General features: G+C 40.5%; 1 long non-coding RNA gene across 1 annotated transcript; it reads left to right on the forward strand.

Moving 5' to 3' along the window:
- Window positions 1-1032: 1032 nt before the first annotated feature.
- On the forward strand, window positions 1033-12251 carry LOC118117246. Its single transcript, XR_004697777.2, has 3 exons — window positions 1033-1173; window positions 2424-2578; window positions 11918-12251. It is a non-coding gene; the product is annotated as an uncharacterized LOC118117246 (long non-coding RNA).
- Window positions 12252-12529: the final 278 nt, after the last annotated feature.

Here is a 12529-nt window from a genome sequence, read left to right on the forward strand (position 1 = left end):
GGGGGGTTACGCAATGTCAGTTAGATGGCTAATGCTAATGAGTTTTGAAGCTATAAATTACCATCATACAAAATGTCCAATAAATCAAGAGCGACTCACTGCCAAACCAGGATCCAGGGGCGGGGCCAGGGGGGCATTGGCCCAAGCTGAAATATATTTGGCCCCTGCAGTGTCCCTGTCCTTTCCGTAGTAACGAGTCACTTACTAACTATACTAAAAATAAATATGACAATTTACTGCACAATGTGCTTGAACAAGGAACAATTTTCTAAATATATTCAATGATTTGTGGCTTTCCTGAAGGCTATAGAGTTAACAGTAAACAAGGAATGAGTTAAATGTGCTCCTCACTGAATCAGGAATCGTGCATGGATGGTGGACATATCATTCGCCCCTCTCTTTAAATCGTGGCCCCTTTATGGCCCCCGATTTAGAAAAAATCTTCATCCGCCACTGGAGTGTGTGAGGGTGCAGCAGTCACCCGTCTCCCATGTGTGTCGTACGAAGCTGCCAAAGTTACCTCTACACTACTGGAATGAGACCAAACCATATTTTGTGAAATATGAAAACAAAGAATAATTTGTAAGAATGAACTTACAAATCTCATGATCAAAAATGGTCGACCTCGCAAGTTCCAAGACTCACTGGGTGGTGTTATGAGCCATTTTCAACACATGAAATGCCGATTTTTGAAATGATATGATGATCATATTAAAGCCACTGTTTCATCCCAGTAGAGTCATAAATAGTTTACAGCTCAAACAACACAGTTCAGTGTGCGGCACCTCTTTAATGTTTTACTCTACAGCATCATCAGAGTACAACTGCAAACTCTGAAAACTTGTCATTGTGCAAAACACATCTTTAAGACATCAAAGCAAAGAAGGCAGGGAATCATTTATTTACACCAGGAGTGTTTGAGAGATAGCACAAAGCCCCAAAGACTTCCTTTATTCCTCGTCACCGACTTTGAGTCTGAAGTGTCACACTAGCTCTTAGATTACCGAAGCAGGGACGCCGAACACCCTTTGGTGTCATCCAGCCTCCCTGCTCTGCCGGGACGGTCACAGAGGTAAACGAGCCTCTTTAAGAAGATACATCAACCTTCGTGTTTGAGAATCAACCTCAGCCAAAACAGAGCGTCACCTAATTACACCTTCAATTGATCTCCAGGTAACACTTATTCACTATTAGCATGTTGCTTGTTAGCATTGCACATATAGGAACATACTAGCTCTTTATCTGTCGTTATAAAGTACATTGTAGTGTTGTATTCATGTTGTAAGAGTTTTGCCTAAAAGCGTCCTAACTACTGTTTATAGTATGAAAGGAAGTTGTTGTCTCTTCAGAGTAAAAGCACCCTTGGTTCCCATTTGAATCATTTTCCATTTGTGCTTTGTTCATCTAACACTCAACGGGAAAAGAACATGTGCATCCATTAGACCTTATTTGAGAATAGGGACTTCAGAATACCAGATTAATACGTGCTTTTGACCAATGACCAATAAAGAGCTATTTTCTGTGTTATGCATGCTATTGGTTAACTACTTATTGGTGAATTTTAAGCACTTTTCTTATTTTTATATTGGTTTTATATTATGTTATTGGTCTGTTATTTAATCAGATGTATCCCTACTTATTAATTTGTGTGTTTGTTGTACTCCATGTCAAATTTTTATCTCCACAGTTTCCACATCTGTGTAGTTACAACGTCCGTGGTGGCTCATGCGTTGTGCACCTGGAATGAAATGTGCTATATATAAATAAAGCTTTGTTTGCTGTTATGCTTACTTGAATAATTATATCTTAATATATAGTGTTACAGAAGTTTATTGTACAGGGTATCCAAAGAGCAGGTAAATAAACATTAGGGGGGAAAAGCACATGTTAAACAGAAAAATACGAGAATTGAAGCTGCAAAGATGAAAATCACAACAGGCTGTAGGACAACAATAAGGCCATGCACTTTACACAGTGTGTTTCAATTATGTAGAATTTTTTCCGTATTGTGTTGCACTTGCTCTAAAAGTGCTTCTCCTGTGTGCAGTTCATCACAAAGTTTCCCTAACAAGACGGCAGCAGAGCACGTTTTTTACAAAATAAAACAAAACAATAGAACGTGTCTGGCAGTCCCTGTTCCCACTAATTAAGTGAAATGTTTGGGTTCACAGAGCACAGTATTCATTGATGCAGCCCTTGGTCAGTGTAGCTCCACTAATAAATTAGCCTCTGGTGTCCAGCGATTGGACGTTACTCCTTTGGCCCAAGCACATAGTGTTCAGTGCACTCGTAGATGGACACTCACTCACAAGCCTCACTGCTGGAAACATTTCATACCCCTTCATTTTCCAAAAATAGGCAGGTGTTGGGCGCACAGGAGGAAACATATCACTTGCTCATTTCATCTCTCACCTTGTTGATAGAATGGAGAGCCGCCTGGTGGCCTAGAAGTGCAGCCAGGCCCCGACAGACACAGTAAAGGGCGAGCACAGACTGCCCGAGGGGGAGCAGATGTCCTGGGTCACTCACAGTCCAACCAATGGAGGAACAACAGAGAACACTCAAATCTGACTGAAGTGTAAGAAGTGTAACAAGTTGTGTGTGAAATGTAAAACTATAATGTCAGACTGTTAAAGGGGGCGTTCCACCAACCTTTTATCCAAAGATCAGTTTACTTACCAGGGGGCGCACTACTCAGCTATATGAAGGCTTGTCTGGAGAGACCTCTCAGAGATACTAACCCAGATAATGTCATCAGGGCCTTTCTCTTAAAATGTAGGTAAAACAGTGGGAATCCATATAAGCCATTTAAAATGGATTTTTAAGGGTGTCCACCCTAAACCTGTCTGTTTGGAATGGGCTGTTTACTTGGCCTGAGATGCTGGTTGCATCTTGCGTCTTTCTGAAACAGTAAAAGTGACAAGTAGTGGCAAGTAAAGACCTGCTGCAGGTCTCAGTCCACATCACAGCTGCTGCACAAAGAGTCACCTGAGAATCAAGTGTTGTGAACGCATTGCTGTCATGATCGACAACACACATGGATAGACAGAGCTTTCTGGATGGATTAGATGATAGATTTAGATGTTTACTAGTCAGGGCAAATCTAATGGGTGATACTATTATATTGCATCATGGGAAGTTTAGGACCCTGTGAAATTAAGGACAATTTCCCCTCTGCTACCGTGTTTTATTTTGTCTCGTGAAAACTTGCACATTTTTATAGAAGCGACAAACTAAATCATTGGACTAATTCTTTAAGATTAAGTGTTACTTAACTGTAAGTAGACATCTGCACATTATAAATACATTCATACTGTGGCTACCACCTTCAAAGCATTTTAGAATTCACATCTTACTTCTTCAATTCCACTCCCCCATGTCACACTCTTAATAAAAACACATGCTCTGCAGCATGTGTGAACTTTCTCATCACACATGCTATTTAAAAAAATCACCAGTTAAAAAAAATCACCAGTTAACATATACATCCAAGCAGGGTGCAGAGGAGTTTTGCTTTATAAAAATAAAAGCCATGCATCACAGCTAGTGAAATAGAGTTTGTATTTGTTTTGGATAATAATGTTTCAATAAAAAACATATTTGAAAAGCACAGCTCCTATTAAAGCAGAATTGCGTGTCGTGATAAATGGAATAAGCAGAAATTATATTATAATATGATATCAGCATAATCAACAAGTGTAATTAGGGTTTTTAATTATCACCAATTTATAGGCTACATTTGAATATCCCCCGCCCCCTTCAGTGTACAAGATGCCTGAAAATAACCCAGTCTTAATTTTTTTATGATGCAGGGGTTGTGTGGTGCCTCAGGATGGCGCCAGTGTGCTTTGAAACGCACATGCATCTGCCACCGTCTGATTCCACACAGACCCACAGTTTTACCCTCCATGTGACAACTGTAGTGCCATTACACTGCATAATATTAAGTAAAGAGTGGATGCACTGTCACAACATGACCTCGGTGCCAACCTTCTGAGGCTTTTCATAATTCTACCTGTCGTATCGCTCTATAAACAAGATGGCGGCTTAGTAAAAAAAAAAAGCTTGTACTAAAACCCTTGTGCTATTTCAGACTGTCTGAACACAGATGATGGAAACTACATAAAACCTTGGCTTGAGATGTCACATGGGTATCCATCAATGTAGTACTTGTTTTAGTATAGGGTTAGTTGGACGCAGTAAACAATCCTGTCCTTGATATCGCTGTACAACCAATGCCGAACCCACACGGTATAGCATCAAAAGTCAGCTCAGTGTAAATTTAATAATGTTTGTTTGGGGCATTGTTTGGCAGCTAACTGGAAAGCGTTAAAATTGAATAAAGCAATTTATTTTCCCCTTTTCGATATAGAGATAGTACATCCAAGGCCACCACCAAAAAAACCCGTCAGCACTGGGAACGCAAGCACCACATAGCGAGGATACAGGGAGCATTGTTTTGAAGTTACTTTATTAGTTTCTTTGTCAAAAGATACATTAGAAGTTATGATCACTTTTATTACTGGAAAAGCTTTAGCTGGTTATCTTAGCTTAGCATAACGAAAACAAGAGGAAACAGCTTGATTGGTTCAAAAGTAACAAAATCTGTTATGAGGTACATGTGTTAAACTATTTCTTACTACGTCCGACCAAGAAATAGTCCAGGACATGATGCCCTTCAACCCACATAGGTTCACATTTCTGTTCTGCAGACTACACTGCTATGTAAATTGTTTATGACGTATGATACGAATGAGTATTCGGATGAAGCCCTCCGTCCTGTCCAGAGTTCATTTCGTCCATATTTGTGCACATCTTCTGAGCGCTTTCGGATATGGACGAAACAGACAAAATGGAGCAATACCCCTGGAGATCCTGGGGGTCAGTGTAGCCAATAGGTCAAGCGAGACAACCTTAGGGCACAAGGAAGAAATGTCAACAATGTTAGACCTTTTTGAAGAGAGATTTAAGTTGGACACCTTCACACTACGAGGCTGCTTTTGTCTCTTTCTTATCACAATCTCCTCCACTGCCGCCATGTTTGTTGTTGTCAGAAACTCTTGCCTCTGTGCTGCCCTCTGGTGGATGTAATGCTTAACAACCATGGCAATGCAAAGAAAGCATGGAAGTAGGTGGGCAGTGACGGTAACATTGTCTAAATCAGTCGTATCTCTTTGCGTAGGAAGCTTAAATAACCCATGCTGCTGGGTGGATTTTTTTTTTTTGTTCACAGCAAGGCTTGCTGTTCCCCCTGTTTGCAGTCTTTGTGCTAAGCTACGCTAACCACTTTGTACTTATTAAAATGAGAGTAGTATAAATTCTCTCATCTAACTCTAATGAAGTGAATAAGCATTCTGCAAAATGCAAAAATACTTTCTTTTAAACGGTAGTGAAAACTTAAGTTCAACACTCAGAGGACTAACTACTTGAAAGAAATATAATTCTTGTGTTTAATCAAGTAATGCAATTCTCGATGTGCCTGCAGTAACTCATAAATGCAGATAGCTCTTTTCCCCTTTATGCCTGACTTCAAACTGTATAATTGGTGGCCTTCAGTGAGTGTTTCCAACGCATGTATAGAAGGAATATTTCCATGTGGTGACATACTGTAGAGTTGATGCAGAACAAAAAATGACATTTTCACGGTTCAACTGCCAAGAGTAAAGCACAGAAACAGCTGAAGCAGCTTTCGCAGCACGTAACTCTGAAAGGTCTTCACGCGGTTTTCTCCAGCATTGAACACTGTTGCATGTTGTATTGTCGGCTCCTCGGCGTGCCTGTGTGTGTTTATGGTTACATGGTGAAAGCTCTTCCTGACACCTGTGTGGAGACACCCATCTTTACCAGTTATTTCAATGCTCTCCACTTGCAGATTGCCCAGTGATCTTTACAGGGTATTGATATTTTGTTGGGGAATATTTCTGCACACAGAAAGTCTAATGCCCTGAGTGGTTGCTGCTGTGAGATGTGGAGGGAGGCTGAATTGTGAATTTGAAACGGCGAGACTTTAAAAGTGGAGTGTTTTGGGTTTTTTGGGGGGGGGAAGGTGGAAGGTAGCGGTGTTTAAAGAAAGGGGGGGGGGCCTGAAGAATTGTTCCCTTGTGTAAGTGGATGTGACAGCTTCTCACCCAGGAGAGCACTTGTACTGAGTACACACTGGAGGCCAGCAGGGCCACCTGTCACACAGATCTGTGACTAAAGAACTCTATTAGCGAACAAGCACCTGGGGGTAGCGCACATATACAGTACACACGCACACACGCACACATGCACACACACGCACACACGCACACACGCACACAAATCAATATGCGAATGAATGATTGGAGCCATAAATGCAGAGTGATTAGGTAAGAAGACAATAAATATGGTGAAGGGTAAGACAAGAGTAGATTGACAGCCCCATTCAGCATTAATGCTCATTTTAATGATCCCATTTTCTAGATTATATCCTCCTTGTCACTACACTCTGCAATATGATTACTCAAAAGAGCTCATTTTCACTTTACATTATTTAGAGTATACAGAGCGGTTGTGAATGCAAATGAAACTAAATTTTCCTTCTTAATACATGTGAGGTGGCGCATGTTTCAGCCTGTCCACACTCCATTTAGCATATGACAATTATCAAGATGGATTTGCACTGAGCCGTACTTACTGTCATGGGTGCACAGTGTTTTTGAATATATAAGTGTGTGTGTGTGTGTGTGTGTGGGTGTGGGGGGGGGGTTCTGTGTTGGAATAAACACAATCTATACTTCAAAAGACGGCCGAGCAGGGGTGAGGGACACACTGCAGGCTTGACTCGGCCCCTGTGCTCGCATGCATGCAACTTTTCCTTTTCATTTTATTGTCCAAAATAATTACCTGTCAAACTGTGTTTATACATAATATAGGTTACTTAATGTGCCAAGATACCCTTCTGGAATAGAATAGCCAAGGGAATTTTCCACAGTGTCACTCTGTTGTGGTCAGAAAAAATAATCATATTTGACACTGCTGCTTCCTCTGGAAAACCACGACAAGTTTGGGCTGTCAGGGCTCTTTCGCTTGGTTCTCGTCCTGGAAGCCTTTTGTCATTTTTTCAACTTCTTGCTTCCCTCCATCCAGAAGGGGAGCGGTGGTGATGTTTGATTTTTAAATTGCCACTGGAATAATATCCATGAAATCAGGGATGATCGGCGCTGTCTCTCAAACCACTACCTCCCCATTACCTTCCCCAGTGCAGCCCCTCACGTGACGCTGTCGAGCTGATCCAAGGAGGAAAATTCATCGGAACAGGTGGAGCTGTGGACCATATCCCATTAGTGGGCCTGCCAAAGGCCGGTCCCTGTAGGAGTAAACCCTCCTCTTCATGCATCATAGGCATAAGCTACTGTATATAGACTTAAATTTATGGGCTAAAACTTGCTTCTCAGGCAAAAACTGGGGAGGGGATGATGAGCATGTAGATCACAGCTTTCATTGCTTTTAATAAATCTGTAAAATACATGATGTAGACCCATTTTTCTGTGAGGAATGTGCTTCGCCCGGAAACATTCAGAGAACAGTCATTTGCAATGAAAATCAGTGGCTGAAATGTACTGTGGGCTTGTTAATGTGTGTATTGGGGAGTGCATGTGAAGGGCGGACATGGCTCTGACTTTGGCTTTGACTGGCTCCGCTGTTCGCCCCTGGCTTCATGACTCTTCCCACATGGCAACACATTATGGCAACACCCTCAGTTCTATACATAGTACAAGGAATAATGTCAAAACAAATGAGAGTCATTGTGCTCAGTGATCTGATAAGCCAGTTTTCCATTTTTATTTTTTTTTAATGTTACAAGAAAATGAAATGGACCACACGCCACACAATAACAAACTAGCATCACTGCCTTGCGGTTGTGTGCCTCCACAGACCAGTCAAGTTGCACTTTGTATCCATGTCTGTCCAGACTCATAATATAAACTACAGTGAGGACTGTGAAGAAAAATAATAAGAGATATATTTAAGCCCTATGATACAAATTGGGATTTGTGAATAAGGGCTATACAAATACAATTTGATTGATTTATTCAGATATTAAGATGAAAATAAAAGATATACTCACTGAATAATTTCTATTGAGAACCATGTGTAATGCACATTGCGTTATTGTGTCAAAATACTAAAACAGGGTCAAATTCATTGTATTGTATGTGTTCACATGCTTGGCCTGATGTGAACATGTAGCCATAATACACATGGGTACACACTTTGACAGAGCACAAAGGTTGTTCCCAGGACAGTAGACAATGATTCAAATCTCGATTATGCTGCAAAGAAGTGACACAGATTCAGTATCTGACCATTTTATGGTCACAACATTTTTTATTAAATTTTTGACCTTTTGGGTAGAAATGTCCTATTTTATAATTTTATCCTTTCAAAAGTTGAGAGAAAGTTTCTCATACCAGATTAAGAAATCTGGAATTTTGTGACGTCACAGTGGCCTTGACCTTCGACATTGGCCCCCAAAATCGAATCAGTTCATCCTTGACTCCAAGTGGGCGTTTGCCACATTTGAAGAAATTCCCTCACAGCGTTACAGAGATATCTTGTTCACCAGAAAGGGACTGACAGACGGACAACCTGAAAACATAACGCCTCCAGCCACAGCTCACGCCGGCACAGAGACATAAAAAAGGACGTTTTTTATTATTTTTTATAATCAGGATGGCATGTGTGAGCATGCTGAGATGTGTTCTATATAAGACGAGTGACTCACCTTGATAAGTGAATGAATGCTCAAGGAAAATAGATTTTCAAGACTATATTTTCTAATGTAAACTACTTTACCCACTGTGTATTTGTTAAAGTTCATATTATCCACTCTGTAAATTCATTGACCCTCACCCATCACATGTTCTTATCGTGCCACAGATGCTTTGAGCCGTAACGTTAAATACTCAACAAAAGTGTAATGTTTGTGGAGACCTTTTTCGTATGAACATTTTAATACAGGCCAGATCTCTGTCCTTCAAAAGTAGTTTTCAATTCAAATCATTTGTACAGCACTGACTCACAACATACATTATCTCAAGGCACTTCACATTGTAAGGTCAAGAAAATAATAGAGGAACTCAGCAATTTCGTCAATGAACAAGCACTTGGGGAATGTGGAGAGAAAAGAAAAACTCCTTTTGTATCTTCAGCAAAGTGTTCAGATGTTTGCCAAAGTGGAACTTGTTGGCTAGCTTGGATTCAAGACTTCTTTTCAATAGCCTGCATCAGCAAACTGAATATTTCAAACTTTCTTATTTAACTATAATTAAACTGATTCCATGTCAGAAGGATCTGGTTTAGTTTAGATATTGGTAATGAAGTTTCTACTGAAATTGTGTGAGCTTGCTGCCTATGGATACTTACTGTCATGTAGCCTCTTCATGGGATGGGAAAAGAATCAGATTCTGGCAATTTGAAACGTCTATATATTTTACATCTGACCGTACAAACATCTTTTTGGCATTTTTACAATCTTGCAAATCCAAATGCCAAATATATGGAAAACAATGTTAAGTTTGACCTACCTGCACTCTCTGTCCTGGGCTTCATGGTTATAGCGTCTGCCTCTCGTATGATGGATTGTTGGTTAATGTTATGTGACTGTGGTCAGAAAAAGCTGTAATTCCTTCGTGGACATCATGAGCGCCGTGCTCCATATAGTAAATATTATTTTGCAACCTTAAACAAGTTAGGTCTGACATTTGTGGGAATGTATTTCTGACAGTGTCACAGAGAGATGGAGTATTTTAAGGTGAACCTCTCTCTAAACTCCCTCTTTCCCGGGGTAATTTGACAACTTGTTGAAAGATAGCAGAGTAAGGGCTTATTCAAAAGGATCAGGGTCGAAGCAAACAGACATGTTGCCATGGCACATAATGGTTAGAGTAGAGGATCCTGTCTCTTTGGAAAAAACAGTATTAGAGTGCAGTGGCACATTCAGTTCTGTGTCCTCCTGTTAGGTTGTGCACAGTGCTGCTGTTTATTTAGGTTCACTAAGTATCCTGTTCCTCTTATGTCAGTCTCTCACTGGCTGGAACTGAATGCTGTTGAAAGGCTCTGAAAGATGGATCCAACTTACACTCCCGGGTCTCATGCTGAGCTGGAAAGCTGATTGAAGCAAAAGCAGGATAATTATCCTCATCAAGGGAAGAGCCCATTTCATATTCATAATCCAAAAAAGCAATAAGCAAGCATCAATAACTATTATTATTTATTATTATGATTATTTTCTCTCATGTGATGTCATCTTGAAACTTACATATAAAGAAGAGCTTCTCTAACCTTGTATATGTCCATCATTGAGTTTCCCACGAAATGCGTCGCAGTGTATCATAATTGCAATAACTACCTCAAGGTACAAGTGGGTGGGATAGAGTGCCCTTCACAGCACTCAGAAACTGCATGTGTTGCATTGCTCTGTAGGGAGCAGTGGTGAGTAAGGATTCATTCCAGGACTCTGAAAGTAATGGGCAATGTCAGTATTATAATAAGAAAGTTAAATCTCATTTTTCCTGACCTTTTCTCAGAGTACTCCCTCTGTGTGTGTTCTTTACAGCCAAATCAATATGTGCATCATGGCACTCTTTATTCCTCATGCACAACAATGGCCAGTGGCTGTAAATTGTCCGCAGCATATTATGTGAAACAATTCAGTAGTTTCTTTGCGTGTGCGGTGACTTGGTCAAATTGTGATTATATGGTATTTTAATCACATAAGAATTGAGGTTTCACCCGAGCTGGGATGTGAATCAAGGTTTCAGCTCTAATAACACAACTTAAATAACCTACATATATCATTATAAGCATTTCATATTTTAAGGGGCTATAATCCCTTGTTCACCTGCTGCTCAACAGAATCATCAGTGCAGATTTTCTTTGGCCTGTAGTGAATCTTTACTCTTGCTATTGCTAGTACAGAAATACACAGTAATATGTGGAGTCTGCAAATTTGCTTTAATTATTAATACTTTTTGCACTGCTGTATAATTGATCTCTTTTTGAGAAAACAGTTCGGTTAAAGTTGACATTTATCACCGGGCTGCATTGTACAGGCAGTGGATTCAGAGTTATTCATGGTTCAGGGGTTGTTTTCGAGCATGGATTTCAAATGTGGAAGGTACCCTTCATGGGAAATCTCAGTCTCTGTAAAGTAAATAATGCAACCCCGGTGTGTTATATTACTTGTTGTCTTTAAGAGTTACTGCACAAGTTAATGACATTTAAATGGAATTGCACTGGCTCTGAACAACTTTAAACATCGGAAATGCTCATTTAAGAGGAGCACTTTGTGTGGGATTAGGTTTTTGTGCTGTTTATGACTGTACATAAAGATGGACGACATGACAACTCACCAAAAGTGAAGCCAAATCATCTCGACCGCCCTCTGGTGGCCGGCTGCATTACAGATCATTAACCCTGCCTCCTCCATGTAAGTGGATGGGACCAACGCCGGTGTATGTCAGAGTGCACATTTTTCAGGTAAGTTTGGTTTTAAGTTGAAATTTGATCTTGTAAAACGGAGTCAAACTTCGTGATTGAAAGTTGAAACTAACTTATCAACGGGAAATCGAAATTGCGGTTCTATGCCCAGATGGCCTCACCCAGATGGCCTCACCCATTACCGGGATATTTTGGCTTCATTTTTGCACAATAAAAGAAAGTGGAGACAGTCTGTGGCTTCCACCTCAGCCCATTTTTTAAAGTCTCAGAAAGATTACTTGCGAGAGGGCAGCCCTGAAGTGAATGATAAACCATGGGGTTGTTTCATCCAGCTGCTGCAGTGCTACAATTGCAGTTCAATAAAAAGTACAACCCAGACAACGGCAGTGGCCCGATTTCATCCCATTCCGAGGCCTAATATCCTGTTCTTCTGGATTCATTCCCTCCTCAGACCTGGCATTCTGCAGGATGGACTGTTCTGATGCTGCAATGAAGAGTGGCTGAGTTCTAACCTGCATCCTCATCCCCCACCAGACCATGACTGTCACTGTCATCTGTCACCGGCCTGTTACAAGGCAGCAGATGTACTAATAAAACTGGTTTCATATACTACAATGATTTCAGAATGTTTGGTTACCTACATGATAAAATAGCTTTCTGTAGGTTTCCCCCTCCCAAAACGTCTTTTGATTAGGTTAGCTCCCTATCCTTAGTCTGATATAATCCTGACAAGCCACCCACAGGAAATCAAACTACATTCCTCATAGATTAAAAAAATGTTTTTTGAAAACCAGCCTTTCTGTCTCCATTATATCTTTTCCTTATAAAACTTTAACACCTACCTCCCTCTGAAGTGCATCACTGGCTCTCACGCTCATGTTTCACACTGAAGCAATCATATCCACGTGCATTTTGTCATGCGCTGCACTGACTTGAATGTCATTAGCATGAATTTTGCACAACCAACTCTATGTCGACTCTCCTTTGGGCAGTGAAGCGATCCAGTTTTAAACATAAATGAACATTAAAACATCTGTTCTTATTGAGGGAGTCATACCGCTAA

The sequence above is a fragment of the Hippoglossus stenolepis genome, chromosome 11 (assembly GCF_022539355.2).
Source record: "Hippoglossus stenolepis isolate QCI-W04-F060 chromosome 11, HSTE1.2, whole genome shotgun sequence".
In the NCBI taxonomy this organism is placed as follows: domain Eukaryota; kingdom Metazoa; phylum Chordata; class Actinopteri; order Pleuronectiformes; family Pleuronectidae; genus Hippoglossus; species Hippoglossus stenolepis.